The sequence below is a fragment of the Gorilla gorilla genome, chromosome 18 (genome assembly GCF_029281585.2).
Source record: "Gorilla gorilla gorilla isolate KB3781 chromosome 18, NHGRI_mGorGor1-v2.1_pri, whole genome shotgun sequence".
NCBI classification, from domain to species: Eukaryota; Metazoa; Chordata; class Mammalia; order Primates; family Hominidae; genus Gorilla; species Gorilla gorilla.
In genome coordinates, this window is record NC_073242.2 from 92,603,094 (window position 1) to 92,621,067 (window position 17,974).

At 33.7% G+C, this 17,974-nt stretch overlaps 1 long non-coding RNA gene across 1 annotated transcript in view; it reads right to left on the reverse strand.

The window, feature by feature from the left end:
- The window catches only part of LOC134757516 (uncharacterized), a 492,817-nt gene that overhangs the window by 370,529 nt on the left and 104,314 nt on the right, over window positions 1-17,974 (reverse strand). The gene's annotated exons all lie outside the window — the stretch shown is intronic.

Sequence of the window (17,974 nt, forward strand, 5' to 3'; positions counted from 1 at the left end):
ATCTTGCAGTATTTCGGTAACAGAAGGCACTCAAGAGACATTAGTATAGACACCCCCTTTTTCACCAACCTAGATTTGTATCAATGCCATTGTGCAAAAGCTTTATGTACATATTGTCACAATCAATGACAAATACAAAAAATTAATAAAATAAGAAACTAAGATTAATATTGCATAAACTATACTTAGGGATGTTAGAAAATTAGATAATAAAAATTCAGAGCCAAAAATTGCAAGTTAGTTTATTTTAAGAATATGAAATTTGAGTGTTTCTATGGTGCAGTGTTATATTAGGGTCCTTAGAAGATAATCTAGAATAATTTTTAAAAGATGAATCACATTTATACAAGTTAACAAGAAAGGAAAGATATTCATTAAAAAAAAAACTTAAATAGAACCCAGTGGATGAACAGCAACTGAGTTAGAAGTTCCATGTGGATAGAGCACAAAATGATGACAGGATCCAGTGACAGACAGAGCCAACAAGGTGAAGCCTATTTCAAGCAGTGAAAGATTCTGACGGCTGGGCAAGGACTATATATGTTTTTAATAGGTGGCTGACACAATCACAGTCTGTCAAATGATTGTAAAGGTCAAGGATTGAAACAGGAAACAAGGTCAGGAGAAACTTCCAATTATTTGAACAAAAATAATAGAGTCCTGAGTTAACACAGTAATGACATGAAAAACAAAGAGAAGAGAGAAGAAATATAAGGAATGGAAGTATATATACATGTGTGTATATATAAGTGAATATATACATGTGTGTATATATAAGTGAATATATACGTGTGTATATATAAGTGAATATATACACACACAAAAAAATAAAGCATATATGTGTATATATACAAGTATAAATATATACACACATATATATCCTTTCATTTCTTGTATATATGTAAATATACATATGTGTGTGAATTTATATCTAGCTCAAAGTCATATATATTGAATATAAAGATGTCAATCACTAAGGGATGTATGAAGGGGCCTACTGAATAAAAATAGGAAAAGGCATCAAGGTTAAGTAGTGGAAATACTAAAAATAAGTTAGTATATTAACAACAACAACAAAAAACTCCACTTCAGTTATATAGCCTTTAGTCAGGTATATGAATTATTATAGAAGCAAAGACATTTTTTTGAGATGGAGTCTTGCTCTGTCACCAGGCTGGAGTGCAGTGGCACAATCTCAACTCACTGCAACCTCCACCTCCCGGGTTCAAGCCATTCTCCTGCCTCAGCCTCCTCAGTAGCTGGGACTACAGGCGTGTGCCACCACGCCCTGCTAATTTTTTGTATTATTAGTAGAGACAGGGTGTCACCATATTGGGCAGGCTGGTCTCAAACTCCTGACCTCATAATCTGCCCTCCTTGGCCCTCCAAAGTGCTGTGATTACACGCGTGAGCCACTGCGCCCAGCCGAAGCAAAGATATTTTTTTAAAAAGAGGAAAACAGAGCTAAGCACGGCTTGCACTTTATTAAACTGAAGTGTTATTGTGATCAAGTTATAGTAAGAACCTGACCAGTTAGAGTTAAATGTTGTCTTCAAAGCAAGTATGTTTTTTATCTGGTTGCTGTATTTTTGTCAATAAGGTTGCTATTTTATGGTACAAGTATTATAATTAATTGCAGCTTCAGAAAAGCTATGTGGAAAAGTTTTGGCAAGGAGCCAGGCTTCAAGGGGCCTTAAAAAGAAGGCTGTGACATCTTGAGTCTGCTTAAGATACATAAAATATTATATATGTTATATTTGATGTATATTATGTATACATATCTGTATGTATATGTTTAAATACATATACATACATATATGCCTATATGTGTACATGTAATGTAGGTAGTATATATGTATGAGATATCTATATGTCTATAAAGATATATAGATATCCTTAGTGCCCCATCAATTCAACTAGCTCACCATCGACATCAATGAAACAATTAGAAAACAGGAAAAATCAAAGACAACATCCATATGGATGTTAACCTCAGTGTGTCATAACTTAGAAGTACGTTGCTTGGATTTTTTTCTTACTATAGCCCTAGATGTTTGGGCTTACCCTTAATGGCAGTTGAATAAAGAGTAAACAATATGCATATTCTCAATCTGTGATAAGTATTCTATTTGACTTACTATTTTTCACCCCATTACTTCCAGTGATCCAGGGAGAATATGGGTTTCTGTAGCATCCTTGACTGCCTTTCTATACTCCTAGGAAGTGTAATGGTCTCCCTCTGCATCTGGTAACTGATACCATTAATTAGACCTGACAAATTAATGATAGGCTATATTAACCACATTTGTCTAAGCATTTCACAGATATCTCCTGCTTCCAGTGAGAGTCAGTTAGACTAAAAGAAAGTATTTTGAATCCTGAATTTCCCCATAAAGCCAGGTTCCCTAGTCCCAAAATTATCTCTAATAGGATTTTTTTTAAGTTATTGTGGTGATGGTTTACCAGTGTACACACATCGGGTAATTATAATACTTGTACCATAAAATAGCAGCCCTGTTGACGAAAATATAGCAACCAGATAAAACATATACTTCTTTTGAAGACAACATTTAACTCTAACTGGTCAGGTCAGATTTTTCAATGGGTCATGGGAGTTGAAGTAAACAATAAAACAGAGGTATACATTGACCAATTGCATAATTTTTTATCAAAAGTAGCAAAATTTCCATTGACTAAAAAGTTTGAAACATCCTAAAATTTGGGATATTTCTAAGGGTTAAAATTATCAGTATTTCCCTATTGCTAGCCAAATAAACGTTGTTCTTCTCAGCCAAAGAGCTTCATGTTCTGCCTTTCCTAATGTGTATCTATTTTCTTTCATATGAACCATATTCCTATTAAGTTGAATTACTTGCTAATTCATGAATATGCCTTGAGGTATAATATCCTTTTGAAATTGATTTTATTCAGACAAGCAAGATTTGGCTGTACCTGCTTAGTTCATCCTTACTTTATATTATGAGAGTGCATGAGGCTAAGCAATGAATATACAACTCCATTCCTATGGTGTTCTGATAGGAGGAATTAGGTGGTAGTATGAGTAGAACAGCTGCAAGTACTGGTCCTTCATTCATTCACTTAACAAACTACCTGTGAGGTGCTATGCCAAGTCTTGTGTATCAAGGCCAACCAGCAAGAAATAAGTGAGAATAATCCAAGCACGAAGAGAGTCCCAGCTCTTTTGCTCAGGAATCATGCAGTGTAGAGAGCGGAGACGGAAAAGCTAGGAGGGATAGCACAGCCTTAAGCTTTGAAGAATCTTGCCTCTAGAAAAGATGCAGAGTCAATATAGAATTGAATTATGATGCAAGCATGACTATTTAGCAAAACCCATGTTACAATATAATATTTCTTCCCAATTTTACCCCAAGGCCAGAGGTAAATCAGCATGTCTAGTCCTAGGTTCCTTAAGTGACTCCACAGCCAAACAGGAAATATCTCATGCATCAGTACATGATCATCTTGTTTTACCTCTGCAAACATCTTAGAATGATAATTCTCTAGAAATAACAAAGCTGAGAAGTCTGGTGATGTTCCTCAACATTTAGCCACAGTAATCAAAATACCTCTCTAACTTTATCACTTGTGTTGAAGGGAGTTGAAATAAACAATAAAACAGAGGTATACATTGACCAATAAGATATTAGAAGCCATTCATTTCAATTATGCTCATGGACCAATAGCAAAGTTCTCAAAGAAGCTTCCATTCAAAATTTGTATGGTCTAAAATAGTAAATTAAAGCATGATTCAAAAAATACATGTTGGTTTCATATGTATTCACTAAGAAAATTAATACTGACATTCGAATTGTCATGATTATTAAATACTAACATAGGGAAGGGCATGGAAAATACTGTAAATAGTGTGGTTCATAGACACTGGTTCATACAATTTGCCTGTAACTGTAATGTGTTTTCAACAGGCTGATAGCTTCCAAACTCAAGTGCCTGACTATCTCTGCTTCTCTGTCCAAGGATGTTCTCCAATACTCCTGAGGGTCGCTAAATTGAAAGCAGTTCTCTATTTTTAAATATGAGAAATTAACACCCACGGTGCAAGCCTCTGCCACTAAAGAATGAGAGTTGGAGTATAGATGGCCCACCTTCTTGTCCTCTGATCCTGTGATTATGAGCATGCACTACACCATTTCTCAACAGCTCCTTACTGTTTGAGCTTCATTTGCTTACAGAAGTAAAACTAACACACCCTTTATTTTATTCCCTTTCTTTCTTTCTTCCTCATTTTACCCACTCCCTCACTTGTAACTTCTGGGATCACCTCTCAGTTGAAGTACCTGTCCTCAAGGCCTTAACTTAGTGTCATGTTTTTGGGAAAATCAAACTAAAGGCAAGGCTATTTTTTTTCCTCTTTTCACTTTATTACCACAATAATTTTATACTTATTCAAATATTTGTTATTCTGCTCTCTGATTTACAGGCTTATCTCTCCTACAAAAAAAGATAAACAGAAATATAAGAAAATGATTTTATTTAACATTCTAACTTTAATACCCATTACATCAGTAAATGGTTGTTGAGTGAATGAATGGCTGAATGGAAAACATGAAGATTTAAAACCATGAGTTGTTCTATGCATTATTGTGTATTGCTTTGATCAATGTGGCAATGATTCAGATAGCTATAGCAGATGGTAATTTCCATATTCTCTAAAGTTGTAAATCCCAAATCACCAAAGGCCAGATTTCAAGGACCTGGGCCATCCTCTTTCCTGAAAAGGAAGCTAAAGTAGGTAATACTGATCCATTGTTATAGTAAAAACATTTGGCCACCCCAGCTACTTGCAGACAAGTGAGACATCATTTTAGACTAAGGATCTCAGGCGTATCTGGAAGAGTTTGGGAAAATTAGATAGATAAAGTTACTTTAGGTATTGATTTTTCTACTCTAGGAACTAACCTGCCAATTGTAGGTACTTTTTTCCATGTGAAATACTTGTTCAACAAGTTGAAACTGACAGTATACAAAATGTTTTACTGCCATGTATCAGGTAGTTTGATGCATTTTATGCCTGAATAAATGCAAAATGAAATTTTAGCTGAAGGTGATGGTATAGCAAATGGCTTTTAATAAAGCAGGGAATAAGGTATATGTCTCCCATGGAGAAACCCATGGTGACGATGTGTCTGATTCATATTTTAATTGCCAGAATAAAATCAAATGTACATAAGTTCAGGCATGCTAATGAAGAAGAAACAGAATTGGCTTTTTCTCTGCCTATTGAATTGTCTAATGGTTTTTGAGAGAAGCAAACAGCATTGTGGATCCAAATATTACTCCAAGGAATTACAAACTCTATAACTCGCAGATTAACATTGAATGCTCTTTTGCAATGACACTCATTCTTTAGCAACATGGTTTTTCCAAAAAGACATATGTTGAAACGGTTTGCTAGAATTTTCTAATGAATTTCTTTAAATTGGGACATACTATAAAATAAATCTGATCTCTGATCCATGTTTTAACAATCGGCTTGAATAATCATTGATTTCCTTTTTTACCAAAATATCTTATTTTGCTATCCCCCTCTTTCCTTAGAAAAATTGTTGATTGCTGTATTTTATTTGTATTAACAGTTAATACAAATATAACATATTATGTGAAATATATTTTGCATAAGAAGATTACTTGTCTAAAATGAATCAGTATAACTTTTAGCTTAAAAACCAGGCCCACATTTAACATTTTAGTTTGTCCATATGGTCTAGTTGTGAGAAAAATGCACAATCTTGAAATTTTAACAACAGATCATAAGCTATTTTTTAAAAATTCTATAAATTAGAGAATTTTGTTTTTTTAGGTTTACTGTTGCTTTAGAAGGGCAAAGGTAAGTTACATTTTGACTATATCATTCACTTACTCCATAATGTAAATTCTACAAGTATTGATTTAATGTATACTATAGAGGGTCCCTCAAACCTGATTACTGATAATCTCTACATAAAGACTTTCTTGGATTATGCAGGTTTAGGAGACTGACAGAGAAAAACGGAACAGTATTGCCCTGTCTGTACACTCATATACCCACATTTAAGCTGGGATGTGGGGAATAAACAATAGTGAGGAGTTTACTTGGCTCTGAGACTATGACAATGCCAATAGCATCATAGATGGGGAAACAAAAAGTAATGCATAAGTTGAGGACATGTGTTTTACTCTTCAAGAATTTTATGTGTGTATGTGTCCTATGGTCAGGCACAATACTAGACACCAAGGGATAATAATATGGCTCTTGTCCTCAAGATTTTTATATTATAGTATTTATATTATAAGAAGGTGGTGTGACATGACAAAAGAGAAAAATCATAAATATGCATGAAAACTAAGATGATGGTAAATAGTATAAACATTTAACAATCTAATATTCTGAATGACTGGAATTTGGGGAGCTGCCAAGCAGGGGCCAGAGTATATACATAAGGTACCCATATATACTATTATTCTTTTGATATTATGTCATGAAACTAACACTTTGAGGTTGCACTTAAGTCACATGAATGGAGGTTGAATCCATGGGGCCTGAGAAATTTCTAAACAACTGAGCATGAAGAAAGAAAAAGGTCCTGGGCAGACAACTACAATGGTGGGAAAGAATGATCCTAGAAAATCAGGGAAGAATATTCCCAATTCTCTAAGAAATATTTTTAAATGCACAGATTCTGATATTACTATTACCTTATTTAGGTAAACCAATTTTTTCAGTGAGCCATAAAAACCATCTAGAATGGGCAAACAAAAAAATACTTGTCATGTCAGTAAGATTGATTTCATCTCATTTTAGTACTAGAATGTGAAATTAAGAGATTTTCTTTACTGCAAAACTCTCTGGAGCCAAAACAGGAAGAGAAGAAAACAAAGAAAATGAAAGCATATATATGCTTCTTACAAATTCAGGGTTACAAACTGGAGAGCAATAGAGAAGGCCATCAAGAGCAAAAATTATATCCCTTGCATTTTGATGTCCCATACAGTAAGCAAAAGACACAATAGCCAAAGAAGATCACTTTCTGTTCCTTTGGCCAAGAGAGCTTTACAAACATTGAGATTGTAGAGAGAACATCTTCAGTTAAGTCATTGACTTTTTTTCTCCCTCACATATATTTATTCTTACACCAGCAGTTTAATGTCAACAGCTGTGTGCTTTTTTTGTATTTTTAACGGATTAAAAAAAAAATCTGCCAAGTTATTGACATCACTCTTTGCGTTAGTGTCAGAGCAAAACCAATGCATTGCATACTTTCAAATTTAGCATTTGGTAGTAGTAAGGAGTAAAAAAGTAATAATCAGAGATTTAAGATATTAGAACATTTGCCAGTCTTTTGTAAGTGAAAAAGACTTGTGAAAAAGCAGACATTTAAAAATGTGGTGCTGATTTTTAAAAATGAATTTTAAAATTAGCTTGCTTATTGCAGTATACCAAACATTCAGAAAATTTGAACAAATTAGTATACTGCTTGATGAATACCACAAAATGAACACAGCTGAGACTTACTACTCAGATCATGAAATAAGACATTATTAGTACCACAGAAGCCCTGTAATGCCTTCTCCAGTCACTAGGCTAAGCCTCATCCCAAAGTATTAACAACTAATTAGACTTCCAAATGTATATATTCATTTGCATCTACTTTAGTATTTCAATATCTTATTTGAGGAGTTTCACTTATAGTGTTTCTAGCCCATCCTCAGGAACAAGGAAAATACTAAAGGCCAATATAGCTCCTTTTGTTGCACTCAAGTATCAAATGGAAAATAAAAGAAACAAACATTTTATCTAAATAGTAATGAATTCACACTAATTTTAAAGCACACTAGGTATAATACATGTTCAACATTTAATTCATGCAATGACAGAAAATATTTCTTATGCTAAGCGCCATCCTAAATACACATCTTTATCTCTACTTGGCCTAAGGTATTGGTATTAATTTTTCAGGTGATTATAATATGCAGCCGTGTTCAGGAACCAGTGCTCCAAAAAGCAAGCAGGTAGTTTGGTAATTGTCAAATGTCTCCTTCCTTAGAATGACTTCAGCTTGTGTGTTCTTGTGAAGTATATTTACTTAAACAAATTAAATAGTTACAGGAACTGGCAGGTCTGCATTTCATCATGATTGACAGGTTGAAAAAGAAATGTAGCTATGAGGTCGAATATCTACCATTTTAAGTGGAATCTGGCCTTGACTATCTCCGCTTAACCTTGCCTCTTTATTTCCTTCATTTTGTTTGCTTTGGTTTCGTTTGCTTTTCTTTTCTAGTATTCAATGTAGATGCTTAAGGTTACTGATTTTGATATGTTTATTTTTTTAGTGTAGGAGTTTACAGCTATAAATTTCTGAGTACTTATTTTGTGGCACCTCATAAACTTTGTATGTTTTGTGTATGTTCTTTTTCCATTTATCTTAAACAATTTTATAATTATCTTACTAGTCCATCTTTAACCAATTGGTTATTTATATTGTGTTTATTGTTTGTTTAATTTCCACCAATTTGTGAATTGCCCAAATTTTCTGTGGTTACTAATTTATATTTTCTTGAAAAACATTAAGTGTATACTTATACTTTTACGTGAGTGCTATATAGAAATATATTTGTTCTAGTTGCTTGTTATTGCTTTTAAAATCTATTTCCTTGCTTATTATCTGTCTAATCACTGAACACATTATTAAAAGAAAAATGTTAAAGCCTCTATTATTAGAGAGGAAATGCCTATTGTTGCTTCTATTATGTCAGTTTTTTGTTTTATGAATTTAGAATATTTGTTGTTACGTGCATACAGGTTTATAATTGTTAGATCTTCTTGACGGATTATTACTTTTGTCATTACAAAATGTACTACTTTGTTTCCTGTAAAAAATTCTACCTTAAAGTCCATTTGTCTGACATTAGTGTAGCTACCCTAATGCACCTTTAGTTACTGTCTATACGGTATACTTATTTGCATTTTTTTACTTTAAATCAATTTGTTTCTTTGAATTTAAAGTCTCTGTAAAGGAATATAGTTGTACTAAGTTTTTAGATCTATTCTGCCAACTCCAATTTTGACCTGAAAATTTAATCCATTTTCCTTTAATTAGTGATAAAGAAACAATAATTGCTACCATTTTGCTATTTGTTTTCTGTATGTCTTATTTAGTTTTGTCCTCAATCCCTCCTTACTGCCTTCTCTTGTGTAATATCAGTATTTCTAAAGTATTATTTAATTATTCTGTCTTTTTTACAATCATTTTGAAATTTTCTCTTAGTGGACTTTCTAGGAATTATAATTAACATCTTAGTTATTAGCAATCTTATTTGGATTAATACCAACTCAATTTCAATAGTGTATAATTCTACTGTATAGCTCCATTCATTCTCCCTGCCTCTTTTGCCATTACTGTCACACAAATAACATATTTATATATTAAACAAAGATGTAGGAATTCCAATGGCATTTTTTTCACAAAAAAATAGAAAAAAATCCTAATATTCATATGAAAACCCAAAAGACCCTGAACAATCAATGTAATCTTGAACAAACAAACAAAAAAAGCTAAAGACATCATGCCTCCTGATATCAAATTGTATTAGAAAACTGAAGTAATGTGCCCATCAATACAGACAAATAATTACTTATTTATACAGTTGTCTTTTAAATCTGATTATGATAAAATAGAGTTACAATAAAAAATGCATTCATGCTGGAGAGTAACTCCAGCAAGATGGTGGAATATCAGCTTTCAGTTCTCATCCCCACACATAAACAACTATTTTGGCAATCACCAATGAAAAAGAATAATTTTATGAGAATCTTCCGGTCTAGTTGAGGTACCAGTACCCCTGTGGAACAAGAGGGTAAGCACAGTTTCACTTTACCTGCATTGTCCTGCCCCACCCATGCAATTGACACAGCCAAGAAAGGAACTCAGCCCATAATTTCTCTCATGAAGGAAAGTGGCAGAGAAGTGAGCACCTGCCTTTCCCAGACTTGAGGGATGTTGTCAGGAGGCTCACTTCTGTCTCACCCCATCCAGAACATTGAGGGGATCACAGAGTGGAATCATCTGAGGACAGCTAGAAGTAGGGAGAATAAAATGGAGCACACAAAAACCAGTGTATGGTTCCAGACACCTAGCCATGGGTCCTGCTAACCTGCTTGCAGACTTTGCCAAGAGGCCAACCCATGAAACCTGCAGGATGGTGAGTCTGAGGGTTCCCTCAACAGCTGACACATTCTCCCAGCACCCCACAGGCTCTCTCTATGAACAGCAAGCCCATGTCTTGGTGCATAGCTCATATGAGTACCATGTGAAAGCACCCATGTCTCACCAGCAGTTGTGAATCTTAACAGGTGGCTCTATTCTCCTGGTGTGGGACAAGATGCATAACATTAAGCACTTCAAAGTACTTCCTTAGTGAAAATAATGGGAGGCTCTCAGCACCAGGGCTGGCTTTACAGGATCAAGAGAAGATACACAATTCTAAAACTTGTTCCCCTATGAGGAAACAAGAGGAGTAGTCAAGCACAACCATAGTAAAGGACTGTGACATCACCAGAATCTCAAGCTGGGCTCATAGCAGTTTGTTTTACTTGAAAAGGACCTTCATGGCCAGGCATGGTGGCTAATACCTGTAATCTCAGCACTTTTGGATACTGAGGCAGGAGCATTGCTTGAGCTTATGAGTTTGAGACCAGTCTGAGCAACATGGTGAAATTCTGTCTCTACAAAGAATACAAAAAAAAAAAAAAAAAAAAGTAGCTGGGTATGCTCGTGCTACTGGGAAGGCTGAGGCGGGAGGATCACTTGAGCCTGGGAGGTGGAGGCTGCAGTGAGCCATGATTGCGTCACTGTACTCCATCCTGGGTGACAGAAGGAGACCCTGTCTCAAAAAAAGAAAAAAAAAAAGAAAGAAAGAAAGAAAGAAAAGATCCTCACCGTGATCACAGTCAGAAAAAAACTGGAGAAGGTGACTGCTTCTTCAGATATGAATATGTCAATACAAGTCTTCAGTAAACATAGAGTCAAGAGAATATGACACCACTAAAGGAAGAACATAAAGTTCCAGTGGCAGACACCAAAGAAATGGTAGTCTGTAAATTGCTTAACAAAAATTTAAAATATTCATCTTGAAGAAGCTCAGTGAGCCACAAGAGAAAACAGATTGTTAATTAAATTAAACTAGGAAAACAACACAAGGACAAATGAGAAGTTAAATAAAGAGATAACAACTATAGAAAAGAACCAAACATAAATTCTGGAGCTAAGGAATACAAAGTTTAAGCTGAAAGATTTAACAGAGTGCTTCAAAAAGCAGTCTCAATTACACAAAGAAAGGAATCTGTGAATTCAAATATAATTCATTTGAAATTACATATTTAGAGATACACAAAGAAAAAATAATAAAAACGTATGAAGAAATCCCACAAGACTTATTGGATACCATCCCCCAAACCAATATATGAATTATGAAAGTTCCAAAAAAAAACAGAGAATGAGAAAGAGGACAAGCTTATTTTAAAAAGTAAGTGAAATTATTCAAATCTGGAGATGAAAATAAATATTTAGACCCATAAAGGCCAAAGAAGTATAAATAATTTCAGCATGGAGAGGTCTTCACCAAGACACAACATAATCAATTTGTCAAAGCTACAGACAAAGCAAGAGAAAAGTGCTTGTCACACATAAAGGAACTATCATAAGGCTCTATATGGATATCTCAACAGAAAAACTTGTGGACCACAACAGATTGGAATTGAAGGTGAGGTATTCAGAGTGAGCTATTCAAAGTGCTGAAAGAAAACACAAACAAATATTAAAAATCAAAAGAAATCTGCTAAGAATACTTAACCTAGAAAAGCTGTCCTTTAGAAGTACAGGAGAGATAAAGTCTTTCCCAGAAAAGCAAAGGCTGACAAACTTCATCACCACTAGGCCTGCCTTAGAGAAAATGCTAATGGAAGTTCTTCAAGCTGAAATTAAAGGCTACTGATTAGTAACATAAAAACATATGAAAGTATAAAACTCACTGGTAAAGTTAAACTTATTATCAAATTCAGAAAACTCTAATGCTTCAATATTGGTGCTAAATCATTTAATATCTAGTATAATGGTTAATTTAATGCAATTCCTATCAGAATTTCAATGACATTTTTAATCTAAATTGAAAAAAAAAATACTAAAATTCTTCTGGAACTACAAAAGACCCTGTATAGCCAAACTAATCTGGAGCAAAGAGAACAAGCCTGGAGACATCATGCTTTCTAATATCAAATTATATTAGCTAGTGATAGTAATGAAAACAGTATGGTAATGGCATAAAACAGACAGACCAATAAAACACCATATAGATCCCAGAAATAAACCCACATACATGAAGTCAAGTATATTTCCACCAAAGTGCCCAGAATACACAACGGAGAAAGGCTGATCTCTTTAATAACTGGTATTGGGACAACTGGATATCCACATGAAAAATAATAAAATTGGACACTTACATAGTGCACAAAAATCAACACAAAGTGGATTAAAGATCTAAATGTAAGATCTAAAGTTGTAAAACTTCTAGAAGAAAACACTGCGGCCAGGTGCGGTGGCTCACGCCTGTAATCCCAGCACTCTGGGAGGCCAAGGCGGGTGGATCACGAGGTCAGGAGATCGAAAGCATCCTGGCTAACACAGTGAAACCCCGTCTCTACTAAAAAATACAAAAACTTAGCTGGGCCTAGTGGCGGGCGCCTGTAGTCCCAGCTACTCGGGAGGCTGAGGCAGGAGAATGGCGTGAACCCAGGAGGCAGAGCTTGCAGTGAGCCGAGATCGCACCACTGCACTCCAGCCTGGGCGACAGAATGAGACTCTGTCTCAAAAAAAAAAAAAAAAAAAAAAAAGAAAACATTGAAAAAAAGTCTCCTTGTCCTTGGTCTTGGCAATACGTTTTTTAAAATCAAAAGCACAAGCAACAAAAGCAAAACCTAACAAATGGGATTACATTAAACTATAAAGGTTCTATACAATAAAGGAAACAACCCAAATTAAAAGGCAACCTATGGAATGGCAGAAAATATTTTCAAATTATATATCTGATAAGAGGTAACAACCACAATATACAAGAAACTCATACAACTGAATATCAAACAAACAAAACCCAAATTATTCAAATAAAAACGGGCAAAGAACCCGAATAGACATTTTCCCAAAGAAGATACACTAATGTCCAACAGGTATACAAAAAGCTGCTTAACTCACTAATCATCAGGGAAATACAAGTCCAAGCCACAATGAATATCACCTCACACTTGTTAGGATGGCTATTATTAAAAAAGTAATAAATTTAACAAGTGTTTAGCAAGGATGTTGAAGAAAGGGAATGATTATACACCAATAGTGTAAATGTAAATTGATAGAGCCATATGGAAAACTGTTTAAAGTTCCTCAAAACATTAAAAATAGAACTTTCATGTGATGTAGGAATATGACTTCTGGGTGTATATCCAAGTAAACTGAAATAAATATATTGAAGATATGTTGGAACTCCCTTATTTATTTAAACATTTTTCACACTAGCCAGATATGTAAACACCCTAAGTCATTGATGGGATGACATAAATACAAAGGATTTCCTTTTTATGTAAGTCAAATAATATTTCATTATATATTATAATTATATATAATGGAATTATTATATATAATGGAATATATAATGAAAATTATAATATATAAGAATAGTATTTTATATCAAAAAATAATGTATTTTTATAAATTACATATAATTCTGTTATATATAATTATAATATATATAATATATAATTCCAGTTTTATAATTATAATTATATATGTAATTCCATTATGTATATATATCATGGAATATTATTTAGCCTTTAATAAAAAGGAAATTCTGCCATTTGTGACAACATGGATGAACCTGGAAGGCATTGTTAAATACTCCAGAGACAGAAAGACAAACACTGTATGATCTTACTCATATGTGGCAAGTAAAATAGTGAAACTCAGATGCAGGGAATAGAATAGTGGTTGACAGGAACTAGGGAGAGGGAAAAATTAGAAGTGATGGTTAAAAGACACATAGGTTCTCTTACGCAAGATAAATATATTCTGGATATCTATTATAAAGTATAATGTCTATAGCTAACAATACTTCATTGTATACTTGAAATTTGCTAAGAGGCTGTATCTTATATAAAGTGTTCCTACCAAAAATAAACACATACCCATAAAACCCCGATGATAATAATAAAGGAGGTGGGAAGAAACTTTGAGAGGTGATAGACACACCCTCTTTAGGGGTGGTGGTGGTTTCACAGGTGTATCCTTATCCCCAAACTCATCAAGATGTATGTACTAAATATGTTTCACTATTTAAATGTCAATCACACCTCAGTAAGGTGTTTTTTAAAATACATTTATATTTTCTCTCATATTTCCCGATGTCATTACTTCACTTAAGCCTGAAAGATTCCTTTGAATATTTCTTATAGGGCAAGTGTACTAGCAACAATCTTTGTTTGTTGTTGATCTCTTTGAGTTCATCTGACTTGAAGTTTATATTGAGCTTCATGAATGATTGGATTAATAGATTAATCCATTAATCTATTAATTATAGATTAACTATTAATTATAGATTAATGTTTTCTTTCAAGTTCAGAAAATTTATTCCATTATTTCTACAAATATTAATTTTTCCCATTTCCTATCTCTTCTCCTTCTAAAATTCTCATTATGCATATATTTTTGTGTCTGATGATGTATTATCTGAGGTCTTTGGTCTTAAGCTCTGTTCGTTTTTCTTTCTTTTATTTTTCTTTCTTTTTTTCTGAGATCTGAGACTGTTCATTTTTCTTTTTTTTTCCTGTTCTTCCGTTAAGTGGATAATCAACACATTTTTAGTTTACTAATTATTTCGTCTGCCAGATCACGTCTGCTATAGACCCCTACTAGCGAATATTTTATTTCAGTTATTGTACTTTTGGACTCCACAATTTTTATTTGTTTTCAAATTTTATCTCTGTTGATACTGTTTCTTTCTAAATTTTTATGTTTTATATTTAGGCATGATTATGTAGTTCTTTGAACATATTTCAAATAACTGTTTTAAATAACTTTTTATTAGCAATATTAATAAAATTTAAAATATTAACAACAATATTTTTACTTTGAATCTACTGTTTGGGCCTCCTGAGATGCAGTTTCTGTTGACTGCATTGTTTCTCTCTGTGAGTGGGACTTACTTTCTTGTTTCTTTGCATATCTAATGACTTTTTGTTAAAAAGTAGCTATTTAAAAATATGTAATGTGGCAACTTTGAAAATCATATTTTCTTCCCTTCCAAGCTTTTGATTTGTTGTTACTTTATATTGCTGTTGGTATTACTGTTTGCTTATTTAGTAAATTTCATGAATTAATTCAATGACGCCTGTATCCTTTGTAGTGTATACCTGCTAAAGTTTCTGCTAAGTTAGCTTAGTGGTCAGCTAATAGTTGGACAGTAATGTCCTCAAAGGCCTTTGATCAATAAGTCTTCCTGCATTTGCAGAGGGTTCTAGGTGTCTTGAGGTTTACTTTCAAGGCTCAGTCAGAAAATATAAAATTCTGTCTTATTCTTTACTTTCTACTTTCTCAAAGTAAACCAGAGCTGAGAGCCTTGGATATTCTCAGGTCTTTCTGTTTTATGCTAAAACTCCTTGATGTGCACACAACCCTATACCTGCATTTGAAACTTCATCCGAAGCCTGCTATGAACATTTCATTGCCAAGCCTTCTCTTTCGGGTATTTTAGTCAACCTCTTTTTATCGCTGTTATCACTATCTCAGAAAGAGGTGGTGCAGAACCATTATCTCTCTTTGGATTCAACAGATTCCCTCCAGGGAAATGACTGTTCGCCTTGACTGAGGACTAAGGTCAAATAAAACAAGAAATCCTCCCTGTGAGTGGGAATTCCTAGGAAGCATCCAGAGTGATCAAATAATGACAGTTCTCTGGGAGTGGAGCATTTGGGAAGCTTCAGTCCTGTTTTATCCCTGCCAATGTCTGCTTGGCTGCTGGCGTTCATTGTGATCATGGGCCTACTGGTTTCCAAGGCTACAATGGAGGCGATAGAGTGGGATGGAAATAAGACAGAATACTACAAAACTCATTACCCCTACCAACATTCAGCTGTTTTGTTTTTGTTTTTGTTTTTTAATAAACACTCCTTGGATTGTCGCAAAAAAATGGTTAAAGAGTTCTAAAGAATTGATTTTGATCATTTTAATCTGTGTTGTCTTTCTTTTATGAAGTAACAAGTATTTGGAGATACTTACTCCATCATCCTCAATGACATAATTCTAATCTATTTCCCTTTGGACTATGTATAGGCAGCTTCATAAAAAAGCAAATTGAGTTGTTAGATTTTTCTTAAAAAGTTTATCACAAAATATATTCATACTAGGATAAATTTTAAAATAATTGATCATAGAGAAGTCAGTGAAACAGTTTTATTTGGAAAAATGAGACAACTTAATAAAGAATAACAATGATGAAAAACAGTTTTAAGGGGATAACTGTATTTATATGATTGTCACTGTAAAATAGAATTATTTCTATTCAATATTATATTCTATTATGAATATATGAATAATGAATATATGAATATATGAATAATGAATGTAATTAATTGAATAGAAATAATTCTATCTATATGTGTATATATATAATAATTGAATATAATTAATTGAATAGTCATATAGTCAAAAGACAAAGCCCAAAATTAAATAACTTCATTTACAGCAGCTTAGGAAAAAAAATATTTGATGGAATTCTTATATGTTGAGAAGAAGCCTTTTTTTTCCTCAAAATTTAATACACACTCTCATTCACTCTCCATATTTCAGGGAGAAAATTAATATTATTAAAATTAAATTCATACATATATATGCATACCTACAGTTACATATACACCTAGGCTATATGGTATAGTCTATTGCTAGGCTATAAAGATGTACAGCATGTTACTGTACTAAATACTATGGCAATTATAACACAATGGTAAGTATTTGTATATCTAAACATATATAAATATAAAAAGTTACAATAAAAACATGACATAAAAGATAAAAAGTGCTACACTTGTCTAGGACACTTATGAATGAAGCTTGAAGGACTAGAAGTGGCTCTGGGTGAGTCAGTGAGTGAGTGGTGAGTGAATGTGAAGGTCAAGGACACTCCTGTACTCTACTGCAGACTTCAGAATCACTGCACACTTAGGCTACATCACATTCATTTAAAAAATATTTTTCTTTCTTTAATAATAAGTTAACCTCATATTATTGCAAATTTTGTACTTTCTAATTTCTTATTTTTTTAATTTTAAACTATTTTTATAATAACCTTTAGACTTAAAATACAAACACATTGGACAGCTGCACAAAATATTTTTTCTTTATGTCATTATTCTATAAGTTTTCTAATATTTTTTTTAAATTTTATTTGTTAGCTTGTAAACTCTTGTTAAAAACTAAAACAGTAACACAAACATTAGCCTAAGCCTACACAGGGTCAGGGTCCTCAGTATCACTGGCTCATCTCCACATCTTTCCAACTGGAAGGTTATCGGTGATAGAAACACACATGGAGCTCTTATTTCCTATGATAATAGTGCCTTCTTCTGAAATACATCCTGAAGGACATGCCTGAGGCTGTTTTCATTGTTAACGTTTATTTTTATAAGTAGAAGGAGGTCATTCTAAAATAACAATAAAAATCATACTATAGGCCGGGTGCAGTGGCTCATGCCTGTAATCCCAGCACTTTGGGAGGCCGAGGCAGGCGGATCACGAGGTCACGACATCAAGACCATCCTGGCTAACACGGTGAAACCCCGTCTCTATTAAAAATACAAAAAATTAGCTAGGCGAGGTGGCGGGCGCCTGTAATCCCAGCTACTTGGGAGGCTGACGCAGGA